Source organism: Hemitrygon akajei, chromosome 5 (genome assembly GCF_048418815.1).
Source record: "Hemitrygon akajei chromosome 5, sHemAka1.3, whole genome shotgun sequence".
NCBI classification, from domain to species: Eukaryota; Metazoa; Chordata; class Chondrichthyes; order Myliobatiformes; family Dasyatidae; genus Hemitrygon; species Hemitrygon akajei.
This window is the reverse complement of record NC_133128.1, coordinates 20,318,462-20,339,479: the sequence shown is the minus strand read 5'-3', so window position 1 is coordinate 20,339,479 and position 21,018 is coordinate 20,318,462. Positions and strand designations below refer to the sequence as shown.

Below are 21,018 nucleotides of genomic sequence, written 5' to 3'. Positions count from 1 at the left end.
CGAGGGATACGGATAACAGGATTGCTTTGGTAATAGAGGGCTCGCCCTCATGTAGTACCCATTGCATTAACGCGGGTTTCCAATTGCAAAGGCGGGCGAGGGTGACGAGACAGGAGGGGGTGAGTTACTACTGAACTCTGCCCACGGTGTAATCTCAAACCTGTCATTTATTAAGATTTCGTTACACAAAAAAAAAATCCCTTCAATGGCCTTCATCCAGAACCTTACCAGTTTTCCAAAGCAGCAATTAAAAAGATAGACTTGCCCATACCAATACCCAAAATAAAATTAACCACAGATTCTCTCCTTTTATTCCATGCAATTTAAAAAAACATTTTGAAATTCTTAAACGTTTCAAATAGTTATTAATCGCAGCAATGCTATTAAGCGATGCAGTATGAATTAGCAATTTCAAATACTATAAAATATTTTGAGTTAAATTATTATGCATTTGTGTTGAATAAACTGTCATCCGTTTTTAAATCTCTACTGAGTGTCATTCGCGATCTTGAATAAACATGAATCGGGTTTCCAATCTCACTGTTAAATAGTTGAAGTTAATTTGCTCATGTGGAGCTGTTGGGAACATTTCAGCAGATCTGATTTACAGCGGCTTTGAAGGATTCTGGATATTTTCTATGTTGAATGTTTTGTGCAAATTGTTTTTAATCGGTGCATTACTTTAAAACTGTATTTAATAGTTGTACTGCGGGATTCCTTTCACAGGACAATGGTTAGTATGATCCACACCAAGTTCTAAGCACTATATTACAGTATGGTTTAGCTACTAAACCCAGCGAAACCGTCTCTACTGACAGGAAAATGGACAAAGGCGGGTTACTGGCACCTTAAAACCAGTCGCTTTGAGCAGATGGGCTCGTTAGCCGTGGCCGGCAGCTCACCTAGGAGAAGGAAAATTCAAACCCTGACTGACAACTTCAGTTACTTCGCTGATGCCAAAATGTACCGGTCTCTGCCGTACCTTAGAACCCGTCAGCTACGCAGAGAAGAGGAGCCTGCTCCGTGGGCAACAGTTTGCTCTCAATAGCCTACTGCCCCGGCTTGCTTACTGGCAACGGAGACCAACCGAGGCCTCAAGTTATAGTTTCCTTTTTAATAGCGTCAGCGCAACAGTTGAAACTTACGACCAGAGTCTTTCTCTGCACCAACGACAAGTCAGTCAAGGATATCACGGCATTGGCGGAGTTCGGAGAAACACCAGTTTAACGACATCTGTTGATGCTCTACATGAGCCCTATGATTACTGTACTGAGTCATTTGTGTCCCTGGAGTTTGCGAATGACCGTACTGGCAGAACGCGCTAAACTCAGGAGATGCTCAATTGAAAATTTTCGGCAGAAATTTTCTTAAGCAATATTAAATACAAGCTATCAGTGAGGAAGTCATTTGATTAAATTGGTGTCTGAATGCCAATCCTCTTCGAATCCACACCACCACCACCACCACCCCCCCCCCCCCGCCTTAAGTAATTAAATATGTACTGATTCCCGCCAAAACACGTCACAGAGCTACAGAGCGGAGAATATAACAAGCACCACTTCTGAAAGTCTCAGACTGGTTGGTACCTACAAGGTTCCCGCCTGGCCCTCTCATACAGCCCTGTTACTTTGTCTCACTGTGTTTTGCCTCCCTGTTCGTTGGCGATAGGTGGTAGTTTAGGATCTGGTAGAAAAATTTCAGGCGATGTCCGCACTAACTGCAGTGCATTGTGGAGACACGATAACCACACTGAAAGCTAAACAAAATTTTGTGACTGTTATGGAAAAGAACAACCGCTTATTGGGAAATTAGTCAAATGATGTGTGTGTGTGTGTGTGTGTGTGTGTGTGTGTGTGTGTGTGTGTGTGTGTGTGTGTGTGTGTGTGTGTGTGTGTGTGTGTGTGTGTGTGTGTGTGTGTAGCTAAAGCGAGGTATGCCGCCAAACACACCTTTTGTATCAAATGAAGCCAAACATGGAAACACCAAGGTTTATTTTAAAGACTCCAACAACTAACGGGAGAATCTAGCTCCAGAGGATACGGACTCAGAATAATACGACGTCACTTTGGAAGAGATGCCGAGGAATTTATTTACCCCGAGGGTGGTAAATCTGTGGAATTCACTTAGCACAGACCGCTGAGGGTATATTTAAAGCGGAGGTTGATGTGTTCTTCATTAGTAGGGGTGTTAAATGTTACGCGGATAAGGCAGGAGAATGTGTTTCAGATGATGGGATGCGTGCAGACTCGATAGGCCGAAAGCCTAATTCTGCTTCTATGCCTTATAAAGTTTTATAAACGGGTTATTCAGAAACCTTCTGCATGGAAAATAAGACGAGTCTTAAAAATCCGCTACGATAAACCATCTTAAAATCCAAAATAACGTCTTGGAGATGTTAGAACCCTCTGCACCCGAGATGTAATTGGCTGGTCAGGTAATACCAACTGCCTGATAGTGTCCGCCATAAAAGCCCAAAACGCTGGAAATGCTCTGCGGGTCAGCCAGCGTATGGGGAGGAAGTAATGTTTCAAGTCGATGGCTTTCAATCACATCAGTTCTAAAAGTTTAACGTTGTTTCTCTCTTTGTAGATGCTGCCTGACCTGTTGAGTTTTTACAGTTTTTGTGCTTTTATTTCAGATTTACAAGTATCCCGTTGTGCTGTACTTTTTAAAACCGAATTCTTCATTTGAAACCTGCCGTATTCCTTCAGATGGTTCCTTAAGGTTGTCATAGCCGGGGTTGGGGGCAATGAGTATGCCTTCCAACTACCTATTAAATGGTCCCAGTGCCGTGCGTCTCAAATAGTCTTTGACAACCAAAGCCAGGCCCTGGCCTTCACGTGTGGTTTAGCTACGAGCCCGGCGAACCACTCCTACTGACGGGAGAAGGGGGTAAAGACGGGTCATTGGCGCCTTAAAACCTGTCGCTTTGGGCAGATGGGGCTTGTCGGCCGTGGTTGACAGCTCATCCAGGAGAAGGGAAATTCTGATGTCAAACCTCCGCTACCCTGCGGCTATACCCGTTTATGAGGAAGCCTTCGGGCGTAAACGCCAAGGAAAAGTCCGGAGCTGGAGTCGCTAAGGCTTCAACGGTGAATCGCTGAAGTGTAGAGGTTTTTGCTGTTCCTTTGGATTCATCAGTGGCGTGGAGAAGGCGGAGACCGCTGCACAGTCAACAGCTTGCTCTACACATCGTAGTACCTCGGCGCTCGTATTACGTAGACAACGAGGATGCAATACCCATGGTCGATGCCTACCTACAGAAGGTCTCAATTGTCCTTCAGAAGTAAAGTAAACGCTCCTAAGTGTTTAAGCTGCTCTTTACCACGGCTAGAAACAATAAAGATCATCTCGTGAGTCTCTGTTCATTCTGGGACAAATAACAAGCGATTCCAAGTTGTTGCGCAGAAACTGATCAGTGGAAGAATGCCTGTGGTTATTTTTGCTATTCTGCTGAGTTTTGCTGGGAGTTTAAGGCAGATGATCTCCTGCTGTCAATACTAAATTGCGGTAGTTCTTCATAAAAATTGGAAGTTATTATTTATTTATAATTTATTTCATTTGACCATCGTATAAAAATACTGTGTCCATTGTTCATTTCTCCGAGGGTTTTTATTTGTTTCTCTGCACCTTAATGCTATTGAAAATAAAATCCATTGAATAACGGGATTGACGTAAAATAGTTTTTGTTTGGGACGCTGTAACAACCGTATACAGTACCTTGCAGATCGAGCTTAACACGTCAATGGTACTGATAAACTCTCCACAGTGAGGACAGGAACTGCGCCATTTCAACGAACCTGGATTTCACCCAGGATTCCCAGACCCTAAAACGATTGGTTGGCGCCCGTACCTTTTAGGGTGTGAGGATTAGGTTTACCACCAGTGATAAGATAACTTGCCATTGTTTACACAACGAATACGACGTTATTGTGAGTTACTGAAGAACTACAATAGTCGATTGAAATATATCGTAGCATGAGCATTCTAGAGAGAAAGTTTATACAGAATTTAACACATGTTCGATGTCTCAAACACACAGTAAATACACTTCTCATCTCAATATTCACACGCGTGATACCTTTAAATACACTAGCGGCGATTTTTCGTTTTTGAAGAAGTGAATTCTCTCTGATTGAATGAGGATACAGTCCAGAACAATGTTTAATGGCTGATTTATCTGTCCTTTCAATGATCCTACACTAAATGTGATAACTATAAAATACTAGGGCGACTACAGGACAAATCATTCTGCTTGTAAATTTCAGGTGTCAGTCAATGACTCTTTCTATGTAAGTAGTTTTATATCGTCAATGAAACGTAGCACGTCTGGTAAATGATGTCGGCCAGACTTTATAGATGCACCAATAATTCTCCTTTATCCTTGCTTATTATTTGGAGGAAGTCAACACAATCCACAACTCCAATTATGTTTGCAGCTCAAACATACTGACAGGATGAATTCATAACATCCACAGAATAATTTCGTTCATGGCATCTATGGTTCAGGAGGCATCGCATGTTATTTCCTGAAGTCCCATTCTAAAGGCTCGCGCATAACCACATTATTACCCTGTTGTACAATTTATTTTATTTTGATTACAACATGGGATTTTTATGTCTTGCACTCTACTGCTGCCACAAAAATAACCAATTTAACAATATATGTCAGTGCTGATAAACCTGATTCTGATGTTCCAGTGTAGGACCCCCAGAGTGCCATATTCATTATCAAAGGGTCTACCTATAGATGAGTTACTCAAACAACATTGAGTTTGTCTTGTTGGGTGGATGTTGGTAATCCATTTTTGTCACAAAAACATCTAGAAAAGACCTCCTGGTTTTTTTTGTCATGTCTCCATCAATCCTTACCTATCTTTATCAATGCACCATATAGCAAGCATTTTGTCTGGATGCATGATGGCTTGATATGACAACTACTCGGCATGTGACCACAAGAAATGACAGAGAGTTGCGAACACAGCTCAGACCATCACAAAAACAGCCACCCCTCTATGCATTCTGTCTATACTTCTCGGTATACTGCCTCATTAACAAAGCCAGAGTAATCAAAAACTCCACTAACCCCAAACATTCTCTTCTCCCCTCTCCCATTGGGTAGAAGATACAAAAGCCTGAAAGTATGTACCATTAGTCTCAAGGAAGCTTCGATCTCACTGCTATCACACTCTTGACTAGACCTTTCATAATGTAAGATAGATTCTTGGCCTCACAATCTATCTCAATATGATTTTGCATTTTGTTGTTTACCTGAATTCCACTTTTCAATAGCTTTTACACTTTATTCTGCATTGTTGTCATTTTATCTGATTCTAGCTCAATGCACTGTTAATGATTTGATCTGTGTGAACAGTACACAAGACAAGATTTACACTGTATCTTTGTACATGTGGCAATAATAAACTCAATGCGCTGTGTAATGATTTGATTGGTGTGAACAGTTTACAAGACAAACTTTACACTGTATCTGGGTACATGTGACAACAATAAACCAGCACTGTACCAATACCAATAGCAGTGGATGATCCCAAGCCCAGCTGTGAAAGAAGGCGGGCTGGGCATGGGGCTAGCAACAGCATCCCATTTAAAAAAACTGCACTACAGAAGCACCATCAGAAGTTCCAAGGACCTCGTCCTTAGGAGAGGAAGGATCTTCAAAGATGGGTTACACTAAGGAATAACTTGAAAGATTGCCCACGACAGAGGATTCTGATGAGCTGCTGTCAGTGGTTTATGCTTCAGCAGGAGTGATGAGCTTAACTAAATAAGTAATACCAATATATCAATTTCTCAACTAGTACCACTAAAAAAGATTATTGTATCATTATTCTGCCCTACTTTGATACAATGCACAAATAGCCATAGAATTGAACAATTGAAACAGGAATCTGAATCCCATGATGGAAGCTGCTACTTTAAGTAAATCTGGGATTTAAAATAAAGATAGAATGATTAATGGTGATCTGAAGCTATGGGACTGTCATAAAATCAAATCTGTTTCCAGTATAACCCTCAAGGATTAGATTATATGTGAATCCCAGCCTACCAATGTGTATTATGGTCAACTGCTCACTGAAGTGAATCAACAAGACTGCAAGCCACATACAGGGAAGGTGAATGGGTATTAGTTGTGATTATGCTCGGGTCATTTTATCCCTGATTTGGCACTTGCAGGGCCTTGTTTCTCTGTATTTTGTAGAGTCATAGATCACAACCCACTTATCCATACCTCTCATCAAGCATCTATTTGCCCCTTCCCCTTTTATTTTCCTGATTTCCCATGTACAGTATGATTGTGTTTTAAAAAGTATAAAACATATGGTAAGACGCACACCTTGGGATGAGCTATGAAAGTGCTGTGAAATCATAGGTCTTTAATTATAAAAAAAGTTACATTTAACAATAGAAGCAGTGGATCATTGAGATGGACATATAGTGAATTAGGGTCAAATCAGGTACCAAGAGAGAAATAAAGAGAAGAACTTTCAGTATGAATTAAGATAGAACACAGAGGCAGAATGGAAATATTAAAAGTATAAACAAATTGTACTATTTGTTGGCCCCTGAAGTGAGATGTTCTATTTCTGGCCCTGACGTTGAGCATCAGGCCTGCCCCAAATATCAACACAAGAAATTCTGCATATGCTGGAAATCCAAAGCGATCCACACAAAATGCTCAAGAGACTCAACAGGTCAGGCAGCATCTATGGAAATGAATAAACAGTTGACATTTCGAGTGAAGCCCTGGTTTAATTATTCCTTCCAGTAATTATTCCCCTCCTCCTTCCCTCTTCATCAATTCCCCATTCTAGCCTTTTACCTTTTCTTGCCTGCCTATCACCTCCCTTTGGGTCTCCTCCTCCTTCCCTTTCTCCCATGGCTCACTCTCCTCTCCTATCAGATTTCTTCTTCTCCAGCCCTTTACTTTTCTAACCCATCTGGCTTCACCTATCACCTTCTAACTACCCTCCTTCCCCTCCTCCCACCTTTTTATTCTGGCATCTTCCCCCTTCCTTTTCAGTCCTGAAGAGGGGTCTTGGTCCAAAGCATCAACCGTTTATTCATTTCCATTGGTGCTGTCTGCCCTGCTGATTTCCTCCAGTACTTTGTGTGTGTTGTTTTGGATTTCTTCTGTTTATACGTTATGTTCATGATATTTTAATACTGTAGTGGTGCCATCAAGTGGCAAACTTACGAACTGCACACTTCTGCACCTTTACCTCACTGGTTTGATTGGATTTGGACAATTGCCAGATCAGAGATCATGCATATTTAGGTAACAAAAAGTTGCTTAGCCTTTGGTTTTATTTCTTTCAGTAAATGTACTTGGGAATTTAGGTTTCCAAAATAATCAAAATTGCTAATTTCAATTTCAGGTCCATCTTCACAGGAATGGTCAGGATAAGGATAACGAGCTAAATTAGAGAAGCATTTCATTGCAAAACAAATTGTGATGCTATTTTCTGTAGTTCAAAGGAATTTTTAATGGGAGCAATTTCGATGGCAATAATTCCATTTTACTTACTTTGAGTATAAACTCAGTGGTCACTATTTTAGGCACCTCGAGTACCTAATAAAATGGCCAGAGTGTATGTTCATGGTCTTTTGGTTAGAGCTCATTTAGACTCCCATGACCATACTCCAGAAGGAATATATTGGCTTTGGAGATGGTGCACATTCACAAGAGTAATCCAATGAGGCATTCTGGTAAAGGATTGTAGAAGGCTAAGGCGTTATTTAATTGAGATGTTCCAGATATCTGTAAAATGATACACTCTATGGCCACTTTTTCTGGTATTTTTTATTCCTAATTAAGTGACCACTGACTGTATGTTTGTGGTCTTCTATAGCTGTAGCCCATCTACTTCAAGGCTTGGCATGTGTGCTCAGAAATGCTCTTCTGTACACCGCTTGAACCAGTTTGACATTCTTCTCTGACTTCTCTCATTAATAAGATGTGTTCACCCACAGAACTACTGCTCATTGGACTTTTGTTTTAATTTCTCGCACCATTTTCTGTGTCTTTTAGAGACTGGTGTGCATGAAAAGCCCAGCAGATCAGCATTTTCTGAAACACCCAAACCACCCTGTCTGGCGCCAACAATCCTTCCATGGTCAACGTCACTCACATCACATATCTCCTTCATTCTGATGTTTGGTCTGAACAAGAACTGGACCTCTTGATCATGAATGCACGCTTTTAGGCATTGAATTGCGGCCATATGATCAGTTAATTACATATTTGCATTAATGAGCAGGTGCACCTAATGAAGTGACAACTGAGTACTATATAAAATTAAGATGTACTATATAAAATTAAAATGTTTCAAAATTATTATTAAAATCCAGGCAGTATGATAAAGTGTGGTTTTAAGATAATAGTTCACACTTTCATTTGCAATCTTTAGAAAATTATTTTTGCATTCACTGTATCCAACAGCAATTAACGAAAACTAATCTATTAACTGTTAACAGAAATATTAAAGAAAAGTTAAATAGTATGTACTAAAAACACCCATGATAAAACTACAGTTTAAGGTTTTTTTCTGATAATAAATACATCTATTTTGGTTTCACTTGAATGGGACAGACTGGCCTTGATATCATTACTCTCACAAATCACTTACTTTGTGTTTTGAGATATGTCAAGTGTCATATCAAATAAGTTACATTTTTGAACTATTCTTTTATATTTTTTGTTTGCTTTGCCTATGTTTTCATTCTGGAAAGAACATAAATGATTTAGTCTCAGACCTTTGCCAGCATTGAGCTTAAGCCAAACTCATCCATGTGAACAATATTTGTTCCACTCTACTATACTTTGGGGAACTATCTGTTTTCCAGTCAGACACAGACTTCAACATACAATAAGATTTGGGAATTAGCAAAAGAGCAATTCTTTTATATAGCACCATCATGACCTCAGAACATCAAAGGGCTACACAGCAATTTTTGAAGGGCAGTCAGATTTGTAACACAATATTTGCCCTTATATTTGTAATATTGCAGATGACAACATCCCACTTTTAGTATTGTGATAATATTCAGGGTATTTGTTTTAGTATATTGGTTGAAGAATAAAGATTGTCCAGGACAAAAGGAATCTCAGTGGCTTGTTTCTCAATAATTATAATAGAATATTTCAGAACAAACCAAGACAGGAGACTGGGCCAAAATTAAACCTGATAAGCATTATGATATGCAATAACACCAGTGCATAATCTAAGAAATAACAGACCAGTGTAAAATTTTTAAATAAACCTATGACGTTATTGCAGAGGTGTAAGGTGCTATTATTCAACATTTTGAAATGGGATTTCTGTTTGATATATCCAAGAGAAAAGCAAGTGTTTTTGCCCTAGGTGTATATGAAACAGCCTGGGTATTCAAAGAATTACTTTTCATTGCAGAATAGTGTTCATATATTGCTGGCCAGATTAACTGAGATCAACCTATTCATCAACCAAGTTAGATCTATCCAATATAAAAACAAGGCTTAAAGATAGTGCATATTTTTATGTTGACTATGTGGCGCCTAGAAGGACCGTCATTAGTACTAAATATTTCCATAAGCATGTTGGAAGTTGACAGAGGAGTCCACTCATCTTAATTTAATTACTAACTATATTTCAAATGAAGTGAATTCAAAGCTTTTCACACTAGATTTTCCACTTTGTTTTGCAATATAATATTGTTGAATGTTTCAGTATAAAGTGCATTAAAACAGCTGAGTTATTGGAAATGGAGCCATATTAGAGAAGAATTGATCTGTATGAATCAAATTATTAATATCTCATTTGCTGGCAGCTACATTGTATTAATGAGTTGATATTTCAATCATAATGATCAATTATACAGTAGATATATATATTGATATAGATATCAATAAGATTGAAATAATGCAGAGAAAATTAGCAAGGATATTAGATTAGATTAGATTAGATTAGATTCAACTTTATTGTCATTGTGCCGAGTACAGATACAAAGCCAATGAAATGCAGTTAGCATCTAACCAGAAATGCAAAGAATAGTGTTATTTACAAAATAACTGTGAATAAAAAGTAAGTGTTACAGCACACAAATATAAAAGTACTGAGACAGTACAATATGGGTGCAATACTGCTTCGCGTTGTGATGTGAGGTTCAGCAGGCTCACAGCCTCAGTGAAGAAGCTCTTCCTGTGCCTGCTGGTGTGGGAGCGGAGGCTCCTGTAGCGCCTACCGGATGGGAGGAGAGTAAAAAGTCCATGGTTAGATTGAGATGCATCCTTGATAATGCTTTTCACCCTGCCCAGGCAGCATTTATATTGCCAGGACTTGAGGACTTGAGTTATAAGGAAAGGCTGAATAGGTTAGCACTTTATTCCCTGGAGTGCAGGGGAATTAGACGAGATTTGATAGAGGTATACAAAATTATGAGGGGTATTAATAGGCTAAATGCAAGCAGATTTTTTCCACTGAGGTTGAGTGAGACTACACCTCATGGGTTAAGGGTGAAAGGTGAAATGTCTAAGGGGTACATGAGGGGAAATTCTCTCAGAGGGTAGTGAGAGTGTGGAACAAGCTGCTAGCGGAAGTGGTGGATGCAGGTTCGAGTTCAGTACCTAAGAGAAATTTGCATAAGTACATGGATGGGAAAGGTATGGAGGGATTATGGTCCTGGTGAAGGTCAATGAGACTAGGCAGAATAATAGTTCAGCACAGACTAGGTGAGCTGGGGTGTCTGTTTATGTGTTATAGCGTTATGTGACTCTATTCTATGACCAATTAGGTGGCATGTATAGCATTATCTCAAAGGTTAGGAGTTAGAATTGTTATCAAAAATATAATATACAAATTATTTTATCATATTATGGTTAGAGTTGTGTGTGCTTTATTTCACTCCATGAATTTATAGCAACCTCAACTCTTTTCTTGCTTTTACAATAATTAAACGTTCAATATATATAGGATTCTGGTTGATCAATATCTAAAGGGATTTTAAAGGAAATTCTCCTTTTTTTCATACACTATATTTTGTAATGTTGACAGACTAACTTGACTAGTTCAGGCTACAGTCAGAGTGGGGTAATTGCAAGTCTTCATAACAGCATGAGACAGCAACCCTGAATATGAATACATTTTAAGACGAATTCTTCCAAAACTCAAATGATTTATTAATGCCTGTTGCGTTGGTGCCACAAATGTATGGTAAAATCCATCATATAATGCAAATGTCCTCCAGGGATTTATATAGCACGGCTAGTAGAATTTCTTCCTCACTGCTCCAGTGTCCCAGGTTCGATGCTGATATCCAATACCTTCTGCACAGAATTTGCATGTGTTTCCCCTGACTTACACCAACATCCGTCCACACAGGTGTGTGCGTTGATAAGTTAATTAGCTGCCTTGCCCCAGTGTGCAGATGAATGGTACAATCTGGGTGGGGGGGGGGAGGGTATATGGGATGAATAAATAAATAAGATTGGTATTGGATAGTCAACATGCACTCAATGGGCTGAATGGCCTGTTTCTTTGTTCTGTGACCTATGAGCTTTCTTACAGTGGTTTTCTGATCCAAGTCATATATCTTCCAGTATCCTGTGATCTCAATAACTTATTACCTCCCCACTCCACTGAAAAGAGTGATGTACTTGGAATATTGTGAGCAACTTTAGGCCTCATTTCTAAGGTCCTAGAAAGTGTCCAGAGAAGGTTCACAAGAATGAAAGGCTTAAGGGGGTGAAGAGCAATTGATAGCTCTAGTCCTGTACTTGATAGAGTTCAGAAGATGAGGGGGGATCTCATTGAAACCCACCAGGTACTGAAAAGCCTGGATGGAGTGTAGGCAGAGAGAATACTTCAATCAGTGGCAGAGTCTAGCATCTGAGGGCACAGCCTCAAAATAAAGCATAGTCCCTTTACAACTGAGATGAACAGGAATTTCTTCAGCCAGAGGCTGGTGAATCTGTGGCATTCTTTGCCACAGAGGACAGTGAGAGCAAATTATTTGGTGTATTTAAAGCAGATATTGATGCTCTTGATTAGTAAGGGGGGTGGGTTAAGGATTACGTGGAGAAGGCAGATCAATGGGGTTTAAAAGTCAGCTATTATTAAATGGAGGAGCAGCCTCAATGGACTAATTCGCTCCTATTTCTTCAGGTTTTACAGCACAGATACAAATGAAGGCAAGAATGCTCAAATTCAGGCATCTTGACAATGCTCCAGAGATAACGTCTTGAAGTCATCGCTAGTGTTGGATCTCAAATATCATTTGTTTTCAAGTATTTAAATTATTTGGATCTTTTAATTCAGATTCAATGCAGAGCCAAATAAATTATAATTACACAACTTTAACATTGCAGATAAAATATAGTATTTCTTTCTATAAAAGTAATCATTTTGCAACAGTTATAAATTATCACCCTGGCAGATGTTTATAAAAAATAGGACCTAGAACCAGTTACAGACAAGGGTGAGCCGGAGAATTGTCACACTCCCAGGTGCTACTGGAATAAAAGGAGACCAATGGCCACCAGGTACGAAGCAGCAAAATATTGTTTTATCTTCCTCTTCTTCAATATTCCATGTCAGCAAGTGAAAGACAGATGGATTGCCAACCTGCACCATCCGAGGAGAACAGCCACTGAGCAGATAGCAGAGGAAGTTCCAGTTTGTTTGGCTTATACAAGAGTGAATACACATAAGGATAATGAAATAAGGCCATAAAAAGACTACAAGATATAGGAGCAGAATTAAACCATTCAGCCCATCGAATCTACTCCACTATTTCATCATGGCTTCTTTATTATCCCTCTCAACCCCATTGCCCTGCCTTCTCCCCATAACTTTTGACATCCTTAGTAATCAAGAACCTATCAACCTCCACTTTAAATATACCCTGACTTGCCCTCCACAACGTCCATGGAAAAGAATTCTACAGATGAACCATCCTCTAGCTAAAGAAATCCACTCCCTCCCATCTCTTTTCTAAAGAGATGTCCTTCTATTGAAAATTCAATCTCCAAATGTAGAGTTTAAAAAAAATGAATATTCTATGTAATCGCACATTTAGATTTAAAATTCTCGTAGTGTGTAGCATTACCAGATATCTCAGGAGGTGTTTCCTCCTTAGGGCCCAGTATGTTGCCCAGGTCACCAGCACTCTCGTGAGTCTCTGGCTTTTGAATATTGGAATTCCTTTGCCATACAATCACGCAATCTCAATGGAATTCACCTGGATTTACTGGAGTACCAGTTCACTAGTCCCTGAGGTGATGGGTCATAGAGAAAGCACACGGTCCTTAATGGGTTTCGGATGCAATGCGGTAGCTCCAATCTGGCTGCCCGACGGAATTGCAGATTACACCATTCCAACGTCATCAATAAATCAATATACTGTATCCTAGTCTCCACAAACACTTGTCAATAAAAGGTATTAACAACACGCTGCATTCTTGGCTCCCAGTTCATTGATACTCCTAATTCTCATCTCTGCGGTTGAAGTTTACCATAGACTCACCACTTTACAACTCTATAACGGCCTCCAAACTTCTAACATCTGAGAACTCAGTTTTCCTCTCTTCCCCGCTGTTTGGGAAATTCCCAGTTTATTTCTCCCACCACGAGCAATTGTGCATCAACGCATCTTGGAACAAAACCGAGAAAAATCCTTTTTTTTCAGAGTCGCATCTTTCTCTAATACCACTTCAACCAAAGTTTTAGTCACAGTCCAAATATCCGCTTTTTGGGCTCAGCGTCAGTTTTTTAAAAATCGATTATAGTCTTGCACGTTGGAATATCCAATATAAAGCCAAATTTTCGCAATTATAAATTGTTGTGAAAAAAGTTCACTCAAAGTTTCTCCCTCAGTGCAGCTTGCACTTTTTTTCCTGTTGTTCGGCAACCTATTTTTAAAAAATCTCATATGACATCGATTAGATAAAAGTTTCAAATATTCCAACACACTAAAAATAAATGAACGAAAATGCAATAGTATTCATCTGAAACTGTCCATTTATTTTCAACGTAGGGTATGACTAATAAATCAAAGATCGATATTAAAAACATACATCCAAAACTTAGGTGGTTTTCTTAGCTAGCAAAATAAAACAAAATTAACAAAAAACGAAGATCTTTCATAATCAATCTATACTTAATCTTCCAAAGGAACTCCGAAAAGCCCCTCACTATCGAAATCCTGGGTCTGATCTACACAGACGCCATCACTCGCGCTGTAGGTATAAATGCTATTTGTAAACTTCACCGCAGGATGATAGCATCCATCATCATCCACAAATAGTAATTAAGTCCTATTAATAATTCTGCCTCTCACTGGTTTTGCAAAACAGGTGAGAAAGGGATTTATGTCTGACAATTGGGCTCCAAAAAATAAAATCTGAACGGAATTAAAACGCCCATAGGTATTGCCCTTTTAAGCCGTTTGGGGCATTCTTGCAACTGGTAGCAATCAGACGAGTGGCTGCAATGGACAGGAAATCTAAAATTAGTTTTTACTACCTATAATAGAAGATTTACGGTATGGTTTAATTTGTCGTCTCCGGGCTAAAGTGTAAGGAAGAACTGAAGCAGCCGGTCCTAGATATGCGCTTCAGTTTCTCAGAAACTCGCTGAATGGATGTCTCCGGCCACTTTCACTCGGCCGGACACTCGCGACACCGGCGAGTTTAGTCTTCCTAGCTTCGTGTTCTTCCACTCCTTACCCTCCTCGCTTTGTTCCTAACGGTTTTTAAATGCATTCAGATCCAGTACCGGGCCCAGCTCATTACTCTTTCGCGTACACTTTTCCCTCACGAAGGGCGAAATGTGGAATTAATAAAAGGAAGGATGTTTGACATTGTTCATTTGGTGTGCGCTCTCGAGGCGAGTAACGGTCGGATGCGAGCCCAATAAATGAAATATAACTTCAGTCAACATAATCTCGCACTGAATTCAACCCCGAAACCCTCTAGGAACTCGGCATTTACTCGAAATTAAATTTTGAAATTATTGTCCTAAAAGTAACGGGACAATGCAACAAAAACGACATTCGCAAACCAAAATGACGGTCCCTGTTCGCCACTCTTCACAAGAAGGATTAACTTTGGCTTTTATCTTTCTAAATGTGATCCTCAGACTAAGACAGAATGACTTTTTCAGCACGTGTCAGATATTGTTCAGAGTAGAGGTGAGGGTGGGGGTGTTATATTCATTCTTAGCGTGGAAACAAGTTTGCACACACTTAGAGAGGGAGGAAGGGCGGGAGGGTGTCTGGCAATAGGTCGGAAGGGAATAACTATGAAGGTGTGTGAGTCTGAAAGAGGGAAGTGGAAACCAGGAGAAATGCCAAGTTGCGAAAGGGGATATGAAATAAACGGCTGCACGGGAAAATGCGCGAGCAGTTCCCAGATTTTGTCCCCCGTCTCCAGTTCAATATCTCGAACGATTCTTTTAGGCAAATATGCGACACTGCAGCTAACTCGGCAGGAAAGAAAATATCCGAAAGGATGGAGGGAGCGGAATCGAACCCGCGTCTCTCCGCCTGCTCTGAACTCGCCCGCTATTCAGCTCCAACCATAAACACAAACTTTATTTGCTGTTGTTTCTGCTAAGAAAATTACTTCGAGACTCCAGTCAGGATATCACGTCACTACAGCGCCGATACTTTCGCTTTTACGGACAAACAAACGGAGGTAAATATCTCTCAACATCTGGAAAATCTTTTTTTTATATAACTTTCGCGCATTCGCTGTAAAGCGAGACACGGTTCAAAAGTATCGTTTAATGCAACTTGCAAAAAAAATGAACAGTTGCTGATCGAGTGGAGCCCATTTTGTAATAAATACAGATTTATTTCTTATATATATATATTTATACGCTGCAAAATGATAGGACCCAGGCAGCTGTGAGCTGGGTCAGCGGTGAAGGGTGCGTACTTACAGTGTCTGCAGCAGTCGGGTATCGGAGGCGCTGCTTCGGGTCTGAGTGCTGTGAATGGGAGACTCGGTGAATGGAATTCCTTGTTTCACTGAAATCTCCAATCACGGATCAGTGAGAGTGCCCAGACTCCCCATACACTTTACAGCACGGCCAGACAAAAAAAAAGCAGGAGGGAGGGGAGGAGAGAGTGTGAGCGAGCGAGAGGACGTTAGACAGGAAAAGAGAGAAGAGGATTTCGACGGGAAAGTAGAGGCAAAGGAAGACAGTGTCAGTCAGCAAGTCGATAAGAGAAATGCGGAGAGAGGGGAAAACTAGAATCTAGAGGGGGACAGGGTATAATCCCACAAAAAGCGAACGCAGGGGAGAGTGGGCAGGAAAGATGTGCAGTAGGAATGAGTGATTCGTTAGCAAAACAGTGAAACCGAAAAACCACAAATGAGTAAGAATCGGATGTGAATTCACAGGAAAACAAACAAATGGAAGAAAAAAATGGGATAAAGGAAAGGGGAGATGGAGTAAGAAAATGTCGGTTAAAGGGCGGTAAACATAAACAGCAGAAAATCATCTGGCTGCATTGGAAATTGACTGTGGTTCTGAGCAGAGCTTGTTTTAATGAAATCTTTACATCTCGGTAAACAGATGTTAGCAATATTTGTTAATTGTACAATAAGCCCACAACTGTTCTGTTTTACTGGGCGCTCTGGGGTTCCTGCATACAGAAGTCTGATTGTGGTACCTGTGTGTTCAGCGCCTCTTTTTCTCTTTTTTTTCAACAGACGTGTTTACATTTCTGCGGTTTAGTCTATAACTTTCTCTTTTTTTCAGAACATTAGACCACGCGCATGCCCCATTCCCTGAGCTCCCAGACATTCCTGAAGTCTGCCAAAAATATTCCTTACAGAAAAAAAATTAAGCTTTTTTTAAGAAGCACGCCGACCCCCAAGACTGGGTCAGACGCGGCTGGTATATGAATGAACTGGGTCGTTTTTCTCACTAACACCCTCCCATCCGTAACACCTAGCAAACCACACCTCTCTGTCTCTCTCTCTCTCTCTCTCTCTCTCTGTCTCTCTCTCTCTCTCTCTCTCTCTCTCTCTCTCCCTCTCTCTCACACACACAGCCTTACACATCACCTGCACTAGCTTACCATCATATACACACACACACACACACACATGCATGTGCGCACACAAATGCTACCTTCATCACCCCACCGATAACATCTCCACACGAAACCCGCGTCTAACACACACACACACACACACACACACACACACACACACACACACACACACACACACACACACACACACACACACACACACACACACACACACACACACACTACCCCAAGATCTCGGCTTCCTGTTTCTTGAACTAACCCAAATCATGAGTCAGTCTAGAAACTAAACAAGGTGATCAGTTTCGTGCAACCCAGACTCGTCATTGCACTTAAAAAATAACTTTTAATCTGAATTCAATCACCACCACCCTCCCTCTTCCTTTTCTTCGGACACTGCAGGTTGGTATCTACCGGGCGGCACTTGCACGACCTCAGATACCAACAATGCTACAGCCGTAATAGTGATGAGTACTTTTGTAGATTTATTAGATGTTAGATGTATCGAAATGATTCAGGCCCGCATGTGTACTTTCAGCCAGCTTCACAGTAAACGGAGAATGGACGGTTGGTGTTACAGATTGTAGTTATTTTTAACTGGGAATCACCGCAACACGATGACTTCGAAAACTGACTACATTCGGGGACCCTTTTTATAATCCTGATCCCAGTTCGTGTTTCAGTGTATGCTCGCGACTCTACATCAGCATTGCAGAAATATCAAGTGAAAATATGTCCAAAAGAATTTAAAAATCTGTGCCCCCACCATATACTCTCTCTCTCTCTCTCTCTCTCTCTCTCTCACACACACACACACACACACACACACACACACACACACACACACACACACACACACACACACACACACACACACACACACACACACACACACACACACACACACACACACACACACACCCCCGCCGTGCCGTTGCAGTTCGCAAAAGTTCAGCATCTGAACTTTATATGCAAACTGTTATTTTCACTGTCGCTTTCTAAAATAAAACTTGCATTTATATAGCGCCTTTCAGGACGTCCCACAGCGCCGTTAAACGCCCTTTGAAATGCAATTACCGTAGGGAACACTACTGCCAGTTTGGCACAGGAAATTCCATAAACATCAATGAGACAACGATAAGATCATTTGTTTTTAGTGAGGATGGCTGAAGGATAAATATTAGCTGGGCTATTGGGAGAATTCTCCTGTCCTTCTTGGAATTTTGTCACGGAATCAGTTTGCGCCTTGATTTAACTTCACATCTGGGACACTTCTGACAGCGCAGCATTCCCGTGGCGCTGCCCACAGTAAAAACTGAAGCCAGAATTTCTGAAACAGCGGGAAAAATATAAACAAGAGCTTTAGCCAAATGATAGGGGTGATTATATTAAATATTTATTTCCTGAAATAATCAGCATTTTATGTAACAGAAAACAAAATTAATTGTAACCGTTTCTTATTTTCAACACGTTCCAAAAGGTTTTACAACTAATGATTGAAGTCATTGAAAGTGTAGCCACAGTTGTAATGAAGGAAATATTCAAAGTTCAAAGTAAATTTATTATCAAAGTATTCATGATCGCCATATACTACCTTGAGATTTATGTTCTTGCGGGCATTCGCAGGAAAACAAAGAAATACAGTAGATTCAATGGAAAACTACTCATAAAGACTGACAACAGTCAATGTACAAATAGAAGGCAAACTGTCCAAATGAAATAAATAAGGAAATGACAGTCCTTGAAAGTGAGTCCAAAGGTTGTGGAATCAGTTCAAAGTTGATGTGGGTGAAGTTATCCACGATGGGTCAGGAGATTGATGGTCGTGGGGTAATTGTTCCTGAGCCTGATCTTCCTGAATAAGGCACCAACTTTTGCGCAGACTCCCTCAAATTTAGCTATGATGATAAACAAGTATCAAGGGTCTCGGCCCGAAAGTTGACTGCTGATTTCCCTCCATAGATGCTGCCTGACCTGCCGAGTTCGTTCGGCGTGTTGTTTTTTGTGTAATTCAGCATCTGCAGAATCTCTTCTGTTTACGTTTTACCTACTTTAAGTAATCGAGTTTGAAGGAGAGGTGTTAACCAGGGAGGTGCCCAAAGGACAAGTGTTAACCAGGGAGGTGCGCAAAGGACAAGTGTTAACCAGGGAGGTGCGCAAAGGATAAGTGTTAACCAGGGAGGTGCCCAAAGGATAAGTGTTAACCAGGGAGGTGCGCAAAGGATAAGTGTTAACCAGGGAGCTGCCCAATGGATAAGTGTTAACCAGGATGGCGCTTGTATGATAAGTACTAACCAGGGCGGAGTCTGATGGATAAGTGTTAATCAGGGACGCGATTGAAGGATGTGTATTAAACAGGATACCGGAGGAAATTCTCACGCTTTTCTTCACAACAGTAGCCCCGGACGTTTTACATTCTACCTGGGACGCCAGAACCGGAAAAGGCGCGCCTCTGGTGGTGCAACTTTGGAGCCTCAGCCTACATCGTGGGCAAGTCTCAGCAGTGGGACCAACAGCCTCTGAGGGCCAAGGGCCGTTTCCATTGTCCATAACCCTTTGAAGGGATTTAAATCGTCGTCCGCGCCGTAGAGGCAAGAATGATCTCAAATTAACTGTATCCTGATGCATCTGATTGCATATTGATGCATCCTGAGAAATATAGAGGCGGTGCATAGTAATATATGATTAGTTTGGACAGACCCCATGAAATATATTATACACGTGCCATAAGACCATTCGGCCCATCGAGTCTGCTTCGCCGTTCCATTGTGGCTTATTTATTATCCCCCTCAAGCCCATTCTCCAGCCTTCTCCCCGCAACCTTTGACGCCCTTCCTAATCAAGAACCTATCAACCTCCACTATAAATGGTGGTTGACGTTTACTCCGTTTAACATGTTTATTGGGTAAGATCCTATCCCTCTTTCTTTGTGCATGCCAGTGAATATATGGATTTTGTTATTCCGCTAAGATATTGAGCTCACAAGGAATTACATTCATCCAACGTGCATATATCTAAATTTGTGACCACTTTTAATATTTATCGTGTGTTCTGTGTCTGCATGTTTTGTGGCTTCATACACGGTCATATTTCGTAATAAATCAAATTACATCTACTGCACACAGTTTGCACGTAAGTTTATGCAGAGGAGTAGTTATATTGAGCAATTATGAGCCAGTTCCTTTAGAATCAATTCTGATATTTAAACGGTGCTAATGTGGAATATAATCCATGTTGAATCCATTTTGATTACTGCAAAATCTGCTAACTCAGTACATATCTGTCTTAATACTAAGGAATGTCCTGCTTAGGCACTTCTCCAGAATCCAGCGTGACTCCGGTTTTGTAGGTTCTGAGGTGTCTAATGAGACCAATATGGGAAAGCAGGCTGAGGGAGTATTCTAATTGTTGGCGATCACTTTCCGTCGAGACGTCACTTGGCGACCCAGACGCTGGCATCGATTTGACTTAATTTTGCAGAAGGCAGCCCCTCCTTATTCACTGCCAATATTTCTTCCTAAAACCAGCATTACCAGAAGCAATATATTTGGTCATTATCTCATTGTTTGGGGAAATTTGCTAAAGGCGCATTGGCTACTGTGCATCCCGCAACAGAGCACATTCAAAAAATAAATTAACTTGCCTGTGAGACACTTTGGAACACTAATTATATAACTACAAATCTGTATTTCTTTACACTTTATGCATATTATATGCATATTAACTCCGCCATGGACGGTCCCAAGACCAGCTCCGAAAGTAGAAGGGTGGGGACAGGACTAGCACCCCCATCCTGTAAACACCCAGAGCTACAGAAACATCAGCAGGAGCTTCAAATGCCTCCTTCCTGGGAGAGGAGAGACACGCCAAGAAGATGGGTTACACCTGGGGACACTTAAAAGACTGCCCAGGACAGGGGACTCCGGCGAGCTGCAGTCGGCGGCCTATCCCCCAGTAGGA

At 40.8% G+C, this 21,018-nt stretch overlaps 1 protein-coding gene and 1 long non-coding RNA gene across 3 annotated transcripts in view; one reads left to right on the top strand and one right to left on the bottom strand.

Annotated features, from left to right (window-relative positions):
- erg (ETS transcription factor ERG) overlaps positions 1-16,083 on the bottom strand; it is a 278,454-nt gene extending 262,371 nt beyond the window's left edge. The window contains exon 1 of one of the 2 annotated variants that reach the window (XM_073044969.1): positions 15,939-16,083. The gene's annotated coding sequence lies outside the window, so the exon portion shown is untranslated. The remainder of the gene's footprint in view (positions 1-15,938) is intronic. The other variant, XM_073044963.1, reaches the window with a different exon arrangement.
- Positions 15,225-20,171, top strand: LOC140727533 (uncharacterized). The gene is made up of 2 exons (XR_012098876.1): positions 15,225-15,691; positions 19,455-20,171. It is a non-coding gene; the product is annotated as an uncharacterized lncRNA (long non-coding RNA).
- The last annotated feature ends 847 nt before the right edge of the window (positions 20,172-21,018 follow it).